The following is a 14190-nucleotide window of genomic DNA, read 5'->3' on the forward strand; positions in this document are numbered from 1 at the left end:
GGAGAAGTGTGAGGTAATCCATTTCGGTAGGAATAACAGATGTGTTGAGTATAGGGCTAACGGGAGGACTTTGAATAGAGTGGAGGAGCAGAGGGATCTAGGTGTATGTGTACATAGATCCCTGAAAGTTGGGAATCAAGTAGATAAGGTTGTTAAGAAGGCGTACGGTGTCTTGGCGTTTATTGGTAGGGGGATTGAATTTAGGAGTCGCAGCGTCATGTTGCAACTGTACACAACTCTGGTGCGGCCGCACTTGGAGTACTGTGTGCAGTTCTGGTCCCCACATTACAGGAAGGATGTGGAGGCTTTGGAGAGGGTGCAGAGGAGGTTTACCAGGATGTTGCCTGGTATGCAGGGGAGGTCCTATGAGGAGAGACTGAGGGATTTGGGGTTGTTTTCACTGGAAAGAAGGCGGCTAAGAGGGGATCTTATAGAAACATATAAGATGATTAGAGGTTTAGATAGGGTGGATGGTGATAGCCTGTTTCCTCGGATGGAGAAAGCTAGCACAAGGGGGCATGGCTTTAAATTAAGGGGGGGTAGTTATAGGACGGATGTCAGGGGCAGGTTCTTTACCCAGACGGTGGTGAGGGACTGGAATGCCCTGCCTGCTGCAGTTGTAAATGCGCCTAGTTTGGGGGCGTTTAAGAGATTGGTGGATAGGTTTATGGACGAAAAGGGATTGGTTTAGATTAGTGGGTCAATGTTTTTTTTTAAAAATAAGACTGGTCGGCGCAACATTGTGGGCCGAAGGGCCTGTTCCGCGCTGTAATGTTCTATGTTCTATGTTCTATGTTCTATTACCATAAAACGTTTTATTTCATATCTTTCAAATGAATACTCATTGCTAATGTGGTGCGGCGATGTGTTTTTTTTGTGACTGTAAGTGGCATGTTCTGGTAGTTGCTGATTGGATTTAGAGGGGTCAACAGCACATCTGTCTCAGTTCTTACCAAAGCCCTTTGGGTTTGATCGCAGCAAAGCATATGCTGCCTGGCAGGTGAACCTACATTTGTTGAGGGTTGCACTTTCATTTCCTGCATATGGTTCTGGCAAGGGTTGCAGTAAGCAAAATGACCTTTACAGTGATTGCAACTCTCTCTCTTTCTTTCACCTCTCTTTCTCTCGCTATCACTTTCTTTCTCTGTATCAGACACTCTATCTCCATCCCTCATCCTTTACCTTTCCTTTGATCACTCTCTATCTTTCTTTTTTTCTATCTTTTTTCTCCATCCTTCTCTATTTCCCCCCTTTTGGTTTCCACCTCTCTTTCTATTCTTCTCTCTTTATCGCTGCCTTTCTCTTTAAAGCATCTATTTGTATATCTTTCCACACACATAGCAAATGAACTCTCTCATACCAATAGATTGAATATCAGATATTTTTGTTTGATTCTTTTAAATCCTTTTAATTCATCCAATGCATCTGAAAGCCCCAGTAAAATCATGTGTGGCTCTAAAGATCCTGAACATTTGCCTAACCTGTGGAGCATTTATTGCAAAAGCAGTGTGTGTTCATTGGGAATTAGGGAATACGTTTTGCATTGCAGAAGGGCCACATTTCGCAAAATGGTCTTTCCTGTGATAACAACATTTTCTCTGTCTCTTTCTTTCACATACCTATTTCTCTCTCTGTACTTCTTGTCTCCATATCTCCCTCCGCCATTCCCTTGCTAACATTTCCATTTAACATTCTGCTTATGTAATAGAATGATAAAATCATAGGATGAAATTTTAGGAATAATTCTAAGGGCGGAATTTTACCAGCATATCCGCCTGAGGTTCATATGACCCTGCCTGAGGCCATCAGAGAATGCTGTTCTCTGAGTTTCACCCATCCCCAGAATCAGGGTGGGCATGACAGTAAAATTCTGGCCTAAGTGTCCAGCTAGGGACAGTTGCAGATCCATTTTTGAGGTGGGTTTTCACTCCCAATCTAATGTACATAGTGCTTGAAAAATGGGCTAGACAACTATTAACTATTATAGGCAGTGGGCAGGACTAAGGTTGCCAGCCATCTTCTTCAGCCAGCAGAGGGAGCTATTGCACATGTACAGACTTCTCTGTCTGCATATGCGCAATTCCAACAGCAGAGGCCTGACAGAGAAAAACAGAGTTGTCAGGCCCTTACTGTTGCAGTCAACCTCAACCCAGCATGGTCTATGTCAGAATGGGGGTGAGGGATTCCAACATGGCTGCTGGGCCCTCCTTTCAGCATTTCCACCCCTATTTCTGACATCAGCAATTTTTGCTAGCATGGAAAAAGGGTAGAGGTAGTGCCTTTAGTGCTTCCATTAGTGGGGGATGGGTTGGAGGGTGCATGTAGCATTTGGGAGCATTGTATAGCATCTCAGAGCCCCCTGCAATTTTCCTGGAGTCTGGTCAGCTACTCAAGGACTTGTAGTTCACAACCGCTTAGAGGGATCATGTACCATTGCCTGGATTTGGGAATCATATGAAAGATAAGATTAAAAAATCTTACCCAATACCCCTCCTTGTTCCCATGTTCCAAGCTCCCTTCAACTCCTCTCCATGATCCTTCCATGTCCCTATGTGCCCTCCAAGCCCCTTCCACGCTCCCTCACCAGAATGCCCTATGTATAAAATCACTAAGTCATATCACAATGGCAAGTCTTGAAATACTCATTGAAAAAACACATTCATTCATAAATCTGCTTTGAAAATGCTGTTCTTACAACCATATAAAAGTGTAATTCAGGCATTAACATTCAAAGTTCAAATAATGGAAGCTTCATCCCACTTTACACTTCTGCATCTGGTCCAGATAAGAGAAGAATTATCAGTATTATCAAATAAATTATCAAATAAATAAATCAAATAAATAAATGAGTATTATCAAATAAATCGGTTGGACTAAAACCTGGTGTTGTCAGACTTTTTACCGTGTTTACACCAGTCCAACGCTGGCATACCCACATCCAGATAAGAGACACAGAAAAGGCAGGTCAAAAAATAACAATCTATTATAGCCTAAAGATATCAATCATTCAAAGTTAACAGTCTCCTTCAGCCTGCGTAAATAAACCCCTGCTGAGCAGTAGTGAATTATGTGAATTAGTGAGTAGTGAATTATGGAAAATCAGCCAATCAAATATGACCATTTGGAGAAACTGGCAGTCTGATCATCTGTTCCTGTTGATATTGTTGCCAGATGGCCTTGCTATGAATGCTTGGCTGAACTCCAAGACTCACTAATAGGTTGGCTTAGCAGAGTCTGTTTACATTAGCTGAAATGGAGTGTTAGCTTTGATTGAATGACATTTTTATGAGGTAATAATATGTTTTCTTTCTTTGATCCTTTTTCAATGTCTTTATGTTTATTTGGATGAGTTTAAGGGGTGAGGTAAAGCTGCTGTCCTTGAGACAATAGCAGAATGGAATTCTCTATTGGCCTCAGGTGGGCTTTTATGAGCCTCACCCACATGAATTTGTAAAATCCCAGCCTATGAGTGGCAGTGTTTGAATTACACTTTGATTCCACTGCAAGAGTAGCAGTTTATTTTTCAAAGCAGATTTTTCAATGGCTGTTTTTCTCATAAACATTTCCAATGCTTGCTGTTGTTGGGACGGCACAGTGGTTAGCATTGTGTTAGCAACTCACGGTTTGGGTCACTGCCTGTGAAGAGTCTGCACATTCTCCCCATGTTGGCATGGACTTCCTCCCAAGTCTGATTGGGTGCATTGGCCACGCTAAATTCTTCCCCAGTGTACTCAAACAGGTGCTGGGGTGTGGCAACTAGGGGTTTTTCACAGTAAGTTCATTGTTGTGTTAATTTAAGCCTACTTGTGACACTAATAATAAATTAATTAATAAATATTATTTGATTCATTTGTTCTGTATATTGAGTGCACTGACTGAGTCCACAGATGGTATGGGGCAACTGGGGGAAGGGGAATAGTGAATATGGAAGGGCATATAGCATAGGCTATGGGCGGATGGTGAGGGGGCATGTGTGGCAAGGGCCTAACAGCTTTTAATGCAATTGGACCAAAGACCAATGAGGATTTAAATGGCCTTTTATCCAGCTTGCCTTGGTACTCACACACTTCTGTGTCTGTTTCTGAACTGTTTCCAGGGTCAGTGGACCTGAACCAATTCCACCCCATCTCCCCATGGTGAAAATAGGGCTGCAATTAATGAAGGTGATTGGATAAAGCCCCAAAACACCTTTTTTAGGGGACAACCTAAAGTCACGCAGGCACTTAACTGGACAGCAGTGGATGTTCACCAGGATCAAGGACCCATGGGCAGGAATTTCCACCTGCTGGGCACTGCTGGCCTATTAGAGTGGAGGCTGAAACAAATAAATAAACATCCCTGATTTTCAAAGGATAACTGGATATCAGGCAATATACTCATACTTCATCTACCCTTGTCCGGAAAAAAACATCATAAAATCAGGACTACAATCACAAGGGGTAAAAGTGCAGGATTAATAATAAACTGCAGAATAATGTAGCGATCCATAGAACTTGAAAATGTTAAAGCCTTGAGAGGATGATCAAACAACATCAAGAGCGGGATTTTATAGCCTCGCTCGACCTGAGACCGGAAAATTCTGCCCGAGGTCAATGGAGCTTCCCATTGTTCATCCCTCACCCACTCCAATTCAAGTGGCAGGTGGAGTGGTGCAATTCTGGCACAAGGGTCCATCCTGAAATTCCATTGAACTAGGAACAGCCAGCCTTCAAACCAAGATTGTGAAAGCATGGCAGCCAGTTCTCAGATTCAGCCGGGAATTTATCCCCAGCTCCTCTTGGGAGACCAGGTGCACGGACACTCTTTCTCCGGCCCCGTCACCCCAATTTGACCGGGATGTCCGACATACCATGCAGTAGGATTTCCAAGGACTGAAGATGAAGGCCAACCGAGGAAACTGTCCTCTTGACTGACAGAATTCTTTCCTCTGCTTCATCCATTTTTTCTCAGATATTTTGCATTTATCAACCAGGGCACTGACACCAGGGAGCCGAGGCTGTGTCCACAACTTCACACACAAGGGCAGTCATCATCGCAACGTATACAACATCGCCGGAGCCCATTTACCAACAAAACTGTCACTGCAAATAAGGCCTCACCCCAACCATCTCCGACTGTTCTGATCAAACGGGGATTTTCTCAACTTTGCTCAGCTCCCTCTCATCAAAGGTTTAATTATCTGAACCTTCCAGGAAGTATGCTTTCCAAAATTAAATTGTTGTAGGATATGCATCAGGATGAACAAAAGATTAAATGATGAGATGTGCCAAAGTTTGTGAAAACATAGCCTTTCACATGTTTATTTAACCCCCTCTCCATGTTGAGCTTTTCTGAGGAAGGGAATGTCACCACACAAATGCAAATTCTTTATTTATTGCACTTTTATTCGCTCTTCAGGCATCTCTCAATTTTCCACTTCAGTTGCAGGGATTTGAACCACCGCCCACTCGCAGAGCCCTAATTTGTGGCTTAGTTTCTGCTGCTGCCATTTGCAAATCAAAATGTTGGTATAAAAGCCACTCTTTGTGACTGAATGGCTCAGAGGGACTCACCCTCCGATCTTCTCTGCTTTCAGTCGAAAACAGTGTAACCTGAGTGCCGACTCAGTAAACCATTTGAAACTAGGAACTCGCAGTGATGAGAAGTCATTGAAACAGAAGGGACTTGATAGGGTAGAAATTGAGAACTTGTCTCCCTTGGCTGCAGAATCTACACAGTAAGAAGTCTCACAACACGAGGTTAAAGTCCAACAGGTTTATTTGGACTTTAACCTGGTGTTGTGAGACTTCTTACTGTGTTTATCCAAGTCCAATGCCGGCATCTCCACATGCAGAATCTATAACCAGGGGCACACTCTTAGGAATGATCATTTAGACCTGGGATGAAGAGAAATTTCTTCAGGCAAACAGTTGTGAATCTTTCAAATTCTAAACCTAGGAGGGTTGTGGATGGTCCATGATTGAATATATTTAAGGCTGAGATCGTCAGATCTTTGGCATCTCAAAGGCTCAATGGATGTAGGGAATGAACAGAAAGTGGAGATAAGGTTGATGATCAGCCATCATTGTATTGAAGGGCAGGGCAGGCACAAAGGGATGTATATTCTGCTCCCGTTCCTAGTTCCAATTTTTTTATCAAACTCCCCATCATTCACATTCCACAACAGTGATGCACCAATTCAACCACTGGTTCTATTTTCCTTCTGATCCTGCATCTATCTCAGTCACCCTTTTTGTTCTAGCCTTCAATCTCAGTGATTCATTACAATTGTATTATTAAAAACTACCAACAGTTTTTTAAAGCATCGTTCTTAGGTTGGGAATGCCACTGGCAAGGCAGCTAACCCTGAGTTCCATGGCCGCGTTACAGGATAATGAAGAATCTGTAAGAAGTTTCACAACACCAGGTTAAAGTCCAACAGGTTTATTTGGTAGCACAAGCTTTCGGAGTGTCACTCCTTCTTCAGGTGAGTGAGGAATTGGGTTCACCAACAGGGCATACATAGACACAATCTCAATTACAGGATAATGGTTGGAATGCGAGTCTTAACAGGTTACAGGTGGTGTGACATGAACCCATGAACCTGGTCGAGCCCGTCCTCATGTGTGCAGAACTTGGCTATCAGTTTCTGCTCGGCATTTCTACGTTGTCATGTGTCATGAAGCCGCCTTGGAGAATGCTTACCCGAAGATCAGAGGCTGAATGCCCTTGACTGTTGAAGTGTTCCCCGACTGGAAGGGAACATTCCTACCTGGTGATTGTCAAGCAGTGTCCATTCATCCAATGCATGAATGGACAACCGGGATCTTGGGTTCATGTCCCACTAACCCCCAAGACTTGCTTGGGCTTGCAATATCTTACTAACTTGTCCTGGCTTGAGACAATTCACACCTCTTTGGCCTGTGCTTAACCCTCTCTCCACTCGCATTCTCTGCACCTGTAAAGACTTGATTACCTGTTAAGACTCACATTCCAACCATTATCTTGTAATTGTGTTTGTGTCTGTATATGCATTGTTTATAAACCCAATTCTCCACTCACCTGATGAACGGGCAGCACTCCAAAAACTTGTGCTACCAAATAAACCTGTTGGATTTTAAACTGGTGTTGTGAGACTTCTTACTGTGCCTACCTACCCCAGTCCAACTTTGGCATCACCACATAATGAAGAATCTAGTATCTTGATGTGGAGCTGGAATTCTATGTTAACCAAACTGGGTAAGGACAGCAGGTTTCCTTCTCTATGACAAATGGCATTTCTTACATTGAATTCAAATCAAGGATCAACCTCATGAGATTGGAATTCATGTTTTCTATCTTATGAGTCCAGTAACATAACCACAGTCATAACATCCCTTCAATAAATAACATTAATGGAAGTCCTCTGTACGTCACTATGCATTTTTTTTTTCACATATCTTGTTTATATAGTTTGAGTTGGGGTTGATAATACATGAATCATAGAATCATAGAGTCATAGAGGTTTGCAGCATGGAAACAGGCCCTTCAGTCCAATTTCTCCATGCCGCTCTTTTTTTTAACCACTAAGCTAGTTCCAATTGCCCATGTTTGGCCCATGTCCCTCTACACCCATCTTACCCATGTAACTATCTAAACACTTTTTAAAAGACAAAATTGTCTCCGTCTGTACTACTACCTCTGGCAGTTTGTTCCAGACACTCACCACCCTCTGTGTGAAAGAATTGCACTCTGGAGCCTTTTGTATTTTTCCCCTCTCATCATAAACCTATGCCCTCTAGTATTAGACTCCCTTACCTTTGGGAAAAGATATTGACTATCTAGCTGATTTATGCCCCTGATTATGGTTTAATAACATGTCCCTCCAGCATTCGGAGGTAATTCTGTAAGATAAAGTGAGATGTGTTCCCTTGAATATGATTGCAGCACTCTGAGACCTCAACATATGAAAAGAGGTGATTATCCAGAATCACATTATCAGATCATTTATCTCATTGCTGTTTGTGTGAACTTGCTGTGTCCAAACCAGCTGCTGTATTACCTAGTCACAACAGTGACTTAGCTTCAAAGGTAACTCATTGTAAAGGGCTGTGGAACATTGTGAAAGGTGCTAATCTTTCTTTTAATTCCATTCCTACCCTTTAATTTACAGAACCAGCAGATAGAGAGGTGGCTTTCAAATATCCATAGGCCCAACCAGGGGAGATTTGAATGACAGTTTCAGTGACTTAACCTTCACAAGGGGCCTGATTTTCACTAACGAGGCGGCAGTGAACTCGGGTTGGGGAATTTCCTGCCTCAGCAGATCAGGCACCACATAAATATGACAGACGGAATTTACTGCCCTCCCCAATGGCAATTTGGGGGTGGGAGAGACATTTAATCAGGTGGGAGGATTGCAACATGTGGGGAATCTTTGGTTATCCTGCTTTCTTGTGTCAGTTACCCATATTTTCTTGGCTTTGTAGATAGTAACAGTGGTTACTTGATATTTTGTACAATGAGGATATTATCCTGCTTTTCAGGTTTCTTTGACAGGGGAGGTATCCTGTTTAGGGTGGGGCTTGAGTGGCAGCCTCAGTCTGGGGTCTTAGGGTGCTGACTTGAGTCTTGTTTGGTTATGTCCTGCGTGTTGTTATCCTAGGCAAGGGTGTGTACCAGTGTGCCATGTACTCATGGCTTTATCCTGTTATCCTGATATCCTGATATTCCTCATTGTTTGTCAATGAATAATCTGAATTAACTGTATTGATGTTTTCCATTCTGTCTCTTTCTACATGTATTTGTTGGAAAATGATTTTGCCGTACTATACTAATCCTTGAGAGGTTGTTGCATTGTTTCGTTCATAACTTATGGGAGAAGGAATAGGCCATTCAGCCCATTGAGCCCATTCCACCATTCGATCTTGGCTGATATAATCTTCATCCCCATTTTCCTACCTTTTCCCCATAACCTTTCAACACATTACCAATAAAAAATCTGCCTAACTCCTCCTCAAATTTACTCACTGTCCCAGCAACTTGCCAAAGATGAAAAACCTTCAGCAAAAATGTATATTTTTTATAAAGCCCAATGCATTTCAGAGACATTGAGTTACTGTTGTTCTGTCAGCTAGACAACAGCAATTATTGCAAGCAAGGATACACGGGGAGCAATAGCCAGTTAATCTGTTTTGGATGGTGTTGGCTGCGGGAAGCCAGAAAGTTGGAGAATCCTGCGTTCTGATTTAGTCAATATCATGGAACATTTTGCATCCACATGAACTTCCAAGTGAGGCCCTAGTTTGATCTTACCATGTGAAAGATGCACCTTTAGTACAACAGCACTCCATCAGTTCTGCACTTTACACTTTCAAGGTACCTCAAGGCCACCTTTATATGATTGAGGACACTTGCAAAGACAGAACCTTTGGGTAAAATGAGTTTATAAACCTTACTTGGATAAACTGGGTGTGCAGTGCAAAAGAGTGCAGGAAGAATCAGACTGAGTTACATTTCCAAACATAGGCAGATTTGCCCCAGTTGTTCCTTTATTCTGAAGTGGAATGGTGGAAGATGACATGCTGTCTTCTCCCAGTGACTCTTAGTAACAACCTAGATTATGCGTCCTTATCAACAATGACCTCACAACGTCACAGCACCAGGGACCTGGGTTTGACTCATGGCTTGGGTCACTGCCTGTGTGGAATTTGCACATTCTACTTGTGTCTGTGTGAGTTTCCTCCCACAGTCCAAAGGGTTAGGTTGATTGGCCATGCTACATTGATCCTCAGTGACAGGGGGTGTAGCAGGATAAATAAATGGGGATATGGGGATAGGGGTTGAGTGGGACTGTGATTGGTGAAGACCTGATGGGCTGAATGGCCTCCTTCTGCACCGTAGGGATTCTATAATTCTATGAACAACTGATTCAGTGGTGAGTTTTACCAATTGAATTGACCTGACATTTTATAGCCAAATATTTCTCCACCTACAACACAAATACATAGAAAACTGTGTGGAAAGATGTTGTCTACAATCTGAGTTTGTTCTTGAAACTGGATTAACCGCAGTGTAACTGACAGGTTCCTTTGATTTTGCTTCAATGCAGTACTTGGACTGAGGGATCTAAAGAGGGTTTCAGTGCAGTTGATCTTGGCCAACATATCATAAATTTAAGTTGCTACAAATACTACGGCCAGAAGAGAGCTAAACCTTTCCACATACCGGCCAATAATATTCCAGTGTCAGTATCGAATTCCCAGAAACAACCGAGTAGAGATTGTCCTGAGGGAGGAATCATTAGACACCAGTGACTGAGCAGGGCCACAGCAGATGGTCAATAGTGTTCTCCCAAAGCCAGTGTTTATACACAACACCCAATGTCACTGCCAAATAGCGGCAGAAGTGTCATATTGACATTGAGTGTCTTTGGAAGAAATTTGTTAATTAATGGCTGGTGACTATGTCCAGAAAGTGAAAGAATGACCAACACCTGAAACTTCCACTCTATCAGAAGAAAAATATTTGTTTTAGGTACAAGGTCTGCAATGTTATACTTGTCTTTGCCTTATTTTCAGTAATCTTGTGCTTGACTAGTCGTGCTGAATATTGTTAATCAGTTAACCTGTATTGCAGGTTGACAGCACAAGATAACAAGGTTGGCTGTGATCTGTTTGATTTGTAATGACATGGTGTGCAAAATGAACAGCCTAGAAATTAACATTGGCAATACCAAAGGACAAATGTGGAGTATGTTTGCATGACATCCCGTTGCCCTCTATTTTAACACAGGCACTAATCCTAATACCTTTGTATTCTTATGTTCTCTACTTTAATGGGGATGGGGGAGTGACAAGGAATTGTGTTTTATGTATGTTAAGTGCACATCTTAGAATATCTAGTCTGATTTGTCTTGAATTTGGCTATAATTGTAAGGAAGTTTAACAGACAAAATAGGTGAGCACTGCAATTTCAAGGTAACTCAAGGTTGCCTTTACACAATTGGGGATACTTGCAAATACAGACTCTATGGGTAGAGTGAGTATATAAAGCCTAACTTGGATACACTGGGCATGCAGTGAAAAAAGATGCAGGAAGAACAGACTGAGCTACATCTCCCAACGTAGGTGGGTAAGACCCATTTTTTCCTTTATTTCACAGACTCCTTTTATTTTCCCATCCCATACACAGTTCTGAAATGGAATAGAGGAAGATTCACCAGGATGTTGCCTGGGCTGAAACGTTTCAGCTGTGAAGAGAGGCTAGTTAGCCTGCGGTTGTTTTCCTTAGAGTAGAGAAGGCCGATGGGGGACCTAATCAAAGTATACAAAATTATAAGGGACATAGATGAGGTAGATAGGAAGGAACTTTTCCCCACAGTAAAGGAGTGTAAATTTAAGATAAGAAGCAGGAGATTTAGAGGGGATTTGAGGAAAAACCTTTCACCCGGAGGGTTGTAGCAATCTGGAACTCACTACCTGAAAGGGTGGTAGAGGTGGGAACCCTCACAACATTTAAGAAGTATTTAGATGAGCACTTGAAATGCCATAGCATACAAGGCTATGGACCAAGTGCTGGAAAATAGGACTGGAATAGATAGGTGCTTGATGGCTGGCACAGACACCATAAGCCAAAAGGCCTCCTTTTGTGCTGTAAAACTCTATGACTAAGATGGCCTTCTGCCTTCTCCCAGTGAGTCTAATGTGTGAGTTCCTGGTATCTGATTTAATTTCTCTGCAGAGAAAGCAGCAACATTTTCTCTGTGCATTCCCAGCAGTATGGGTAACTTGGTTATCCAGAGAGCCATGGACTGGAGCATATGCTCTATCAGTCAACAACTTGTGTTTATATAGTACCTCTAATATAACAAAATATCTCAAGGTTCTTCACAGGAGGACAGTCATATAAAAGTTTTTTTTAAATTAACATGAACCCACCTAACCTGCACATCTTTGGACTGTGGGAGGAAACTGAAGCACCAGAAGGAAACCCAGACAGACATGGGCAGAACGTGCAAACTTCACACAGACAGTGACCCAAGGCCGGAACTGAGCCTGGGTGGCTGGCACTCTGATGCAGCAGTGCTAACCATTGTGTCACCTTGCTGCCCTTTGCAGATGAGTACAGGGGTAATTTGTGAACAGGACTTGGTACAAGCAAAGTTTTGGGAGGTGGGTGGGGCGGGGGGGGTGGCATTCTCTGAATTAGCTGTGCCATTAGTAGATTGCACTGGTCCCAGACAGATTGCACAGGTCCCAGGCTGGTCCCCTTTCTAATGGCATGGACTAGATCATGACATGTTCAAGACTGATGAAGAAAGGAAGTTGGAGATGAAAATGTAAGTTGCAAGGTTATTGAAGAGTTCAGCATGCTACATGTGCAGTTCCTATGGTGTCTGCTATTCACTGTGGCGAACGCTGCTTCATTGTATGAACCCTCTAAACATTGGGAGGTAGTATAGAAATTTCTCCAAGACCGTAATTACACATTAGCTGGAATTCTCTGACCTTGCCCGCAGCTGGGATTCTCTGCTCTCGCTGCAGTGAATGGAGTTTTGGCAATGGTGGCGAGGTGTACAAGATCAGAGAATTCCGGCCATTTTTTAACGCCAATAGCAACAACACAGAAAGAGAATCTACCTATGGAAAAAGGCTGCACTTTCTCCAATACAAAATCAATGGAAGCAGCCAATGAGTATCCAATTGATACTCTCACATTGACAAAAATATTCCCATGCCATTATTTTGAAGACTAAGGCACTTGCTTCCATCCATTGTCCTGACTAATATTTATTCCCCAACCAACATTACAAAAGCAGGTTATCTGATACTCCTTTGTGGGATCTTGCCATACACTAATAGCTTCAGTGCTAACTATATTTGCAATAGTGACTATCGTTCAAAAATACTTAATTGGCTATGGGACACTTTGGGACATCCTCAGAACATGATTGGTGCTATATTAATGCAATTTATTTTTACTTTTCTTTTGAAATAAGTTGGGAGAGATGAGCAACTGGAAAATTACACCACCTGACAATCTCTCCTTCAACCAATCCTCCTGTTTTTGATTCCTCGGTAGTGGCACTCTGCAATTATTGCTCATCTTTATAAATGTATCCATTTCCCTTGAAATGACCAATATAGACAGTTGTATTTGTTCAATCATAAAATCCTAATCATAGAATCCCTATAGTGCAAATGAGGCCATTTGGCCCATTGAGTCTGCACTGACTCTCTGATAAAGTAACTTACACAGGCCCTCTCCCCCGTCCTATCCCTGTAAACACACACAATTACCTTGGCTAATCCATCTAACCTACTCACCATGGGACACTAAAGGGCAATTTAGCATGACCAATCTACCTAACCTGCACATCTTTGGACTGTGGGAGGAAACCGGAGCAGCTGGAGGAAATCCACATGGGCATGGAGGGAATGTGCAAACTCCACTCAGAAAGTCACCCAAGGCCGAAATCAAACCCAGGTCCTGGCACTCTGAGGAAGCAGTGCTAATCAATTTTCTGCTGTGTTTCCCTAGATACAAAGTGGCTTCAAGAGGCTTTCTCAACTCAACATTTCAAGTCATCTTTGGCTCAGTGGTTAGCACTGCTGCCAACAGCACCAGGGATACTTCCCGACTTGGGTCACTGACTGTGTGAAATCTGCACATCCTCCCTGTGTCTGTGTGGGTTCTCTCTGTATGTATGCTCTGGTTTCCTTCTACAGTCCGAAAGATGTGCTGGTTAGGTGCATTAGCCGTGCTAAATTCTCCCACGGTGTAACCGAACTGGTGCTGGAATGTGGCGATAGGGGATTTTTGCAGTAACTTAATTGCAGTGTTATTGCAAGCCTACTTGTGACACTAATAAATAAACTTTAAAGCTGCTGCGAGCAGGGTTCAAACCTCTGCAGGAAAACCCCATTGGATTATGAGACCAATGCTTTAACCACTCGGCCATCGCAGCAATAGTAAGTTGCAAAAGATGAATGCAATGTAGATAACCGTTGTCTCCAAATTCTTTTTCTTGAATGGCTTTTGCCATTAATATCATTTGCTTCCAACAGTCAATTATAATGTTGGAATGTTGCTGTGAATTTGGGTTCCCTTCCATCTGTTGAAATTAACATTGATTTACATAATCAACTGAGGAACAATGATGCAAAGCAAGCTCTTTATGTAAATAGCTATTCATTTTCGATGGAGTTCAGATATTACCTGACATTGGAG

General features: G+C 42.5%; 1 non-coding gene across 1 annotated transcript; it reads right to left on the bottom strand.

The window, feature by feature from the left end:
• Window positions 1-13845: 13845 nt before the first annotated feature.
• trnam-cau (transfer RNA methionine (anticodon CAU)) lies at window positions 13846-13927 on the bottom strand. The gene has a single exon. It is a non-coding gene; the product is annotated as a tRNA-Met (tRNA).
• Between the last annotated feature and the right edge of the window lie 263 nt (window positions 13928-14190).

Source organism: Carcharhinus amblyrhynchos, chromosome 6 (assembly GCF_965287045.1).
Source record: "Carcharhinus amblyrhynchos chromosome 6, sCarAmb.v2.hapA, whole genome shotgun sequence".
Classification (NCBI taxonomy): domain Eukaryota; kingdom Metazoa; phylum Chordata; class Chondrichthyes; order Carcharhiniformes; family Carcharhinidae; genus Carcharhinus; species Carcharhinus amblyrhynchos.